The following is a 1,298-nucleotide window of genomic DNA, read 5'->3' as shown; positions in this document are numbered from 1 at the left end:
CACCACACCTCGCACCCCGGGGCGGTTCCCAGGCGGGGCCCACACTGCCCTCCCGCCCAGGCGGTCTGTCCTCTCTTCCTTCCGACGCGCCCAGGGCCCAGTGGCACCCACCACACACGGCCGGTCCCCGTGTCTAACCGCGTCTTAGGACCGGAAGCGTCTCCAGCCCGAGGCCTCAGTACCCCCCACACTGCACCGGCCGAGGTCCTTTCCCACGGGGTCCCGGTCCTGGGGTGTCCTCATCCTCCCAGCTCCTCCGAGATGCCGCCTTTGGCCTCCCTGGCACCAGTGCAGGGCTGTCCTGGTGCCCGCCCTTCCCCTTCGATCCTCCCTGCTGAGCCCCTTCCCTCCACTCTGATCCCCTCTTTAAAAAATATATTTTTATTGATTTCAGAGGGGAAGGGAGAGGGAGAGGGAGCGAGAGGTAGAAACAGCAATGATGAGAATCACTGATCAGCTGCCTCTGCCTCCTGCCCGCCTCCCCCTGGGGGGGAGCCCACAACCAGGGCCTGTGCCCTGACCTGGAATTGACCCTGGACCTCCTGGTTCCTAGGTTGGGGCCGGGCACCCACTCTGCCCTCACACTCCCTGCGCCCTGCCTCTGGCAGAGGCTCCTCTGGTCCTGGGAAAGCAGGGCCCTAACCTCCTGCCACGTCGGCCCTTTGCGGGCAGCGCCCCCACCCTGGGAGCTTGTGTGACTCCCCCTTCCACTCCTCCTATCTCCACCGCCATCTCCCTAAAAGCAGGGACGTTCTGCCCCAAACGCTCTGGGTCTGTCTGCACTCTCGTTCTTGGGGTCACAGCCATGACCCCTGTACTGAACAGACCCCCTTATGCCCGGGGACCCCGAGCTGCTCTCAGGCTTACAGCCGAGGGCAGGTGTGTCCTCTCCGCCACCTACAATCGGATCTCCCCACCTCCAGGGTCCAGGCCGCCCATCACCGCCATGGCCACGGTCACAGCACGCCTGCCCATCATGTCCCCCGGGGGGTCCCCTCCCGTCCACTCCCCTCCATGGCAGCAACACCTCCGTCTTCAACCCACACAGTCAAACCCTGTCCTGCGCAAAGCCTGGCCCCGAAGGTCAAGCTCAGTGCCCAGCCCCGCCTCTCGCACAGCCCTGAGAAACGAGTCCCTGGGGGCTTTCAGGGCCCAGCACCAGGCCCTGCCCTCAGGCTGGGCACAACCCTGAGAGCCCCCGTGCCTCCCGGAGGCCAAACCGGCCCAGCGCCTGGGTGAGACCCCAGAGGAGGCCGAGGCAGAAGCCCTGCGCCTTCCCTGGGGTCGGGGGTCCCCTC

At 66.2% G+C, this 1,298-nt stretch overlaps 1 protein-coding gene across 1 annotated transcript in view; it reads right to left on the bottom strand.

The window, feature by feature from the left end:
* The window catches only part of B4GALNT4 (beta-1,4-N-acetyl-galactosaminyl transferase 4), a gene marked incomplete at its 5' end in the record, with an annotated part of 7,801 nt that overhangs the window by 1,687 nt on the left and 4,816 nt on the right, over positions 1-1,298 (bottom strand). The gene's annotated exons all lie outside the window — the stretch shown is intronic.

Source organism: Myotis davidii, unplaced genomic scaffold (genome assembly GCF_000327345.1).
Source record: "Myotis davidii unplaced genomic scaffold, ASM32734v1 scaffold3578, whole genome shotgun sequence".
Lineage (NCBI taxonomy): Eukaryota > Metazoa > Chordata > Mammalia > Chiroptera > Vespertilionidae > Myotis > Myotis davidii.
The sequence above is the reverse complement of the archived record's forward strand: the minus strand, read 5'-3'. Positions and strand labels throughout refer to the sequence as shown.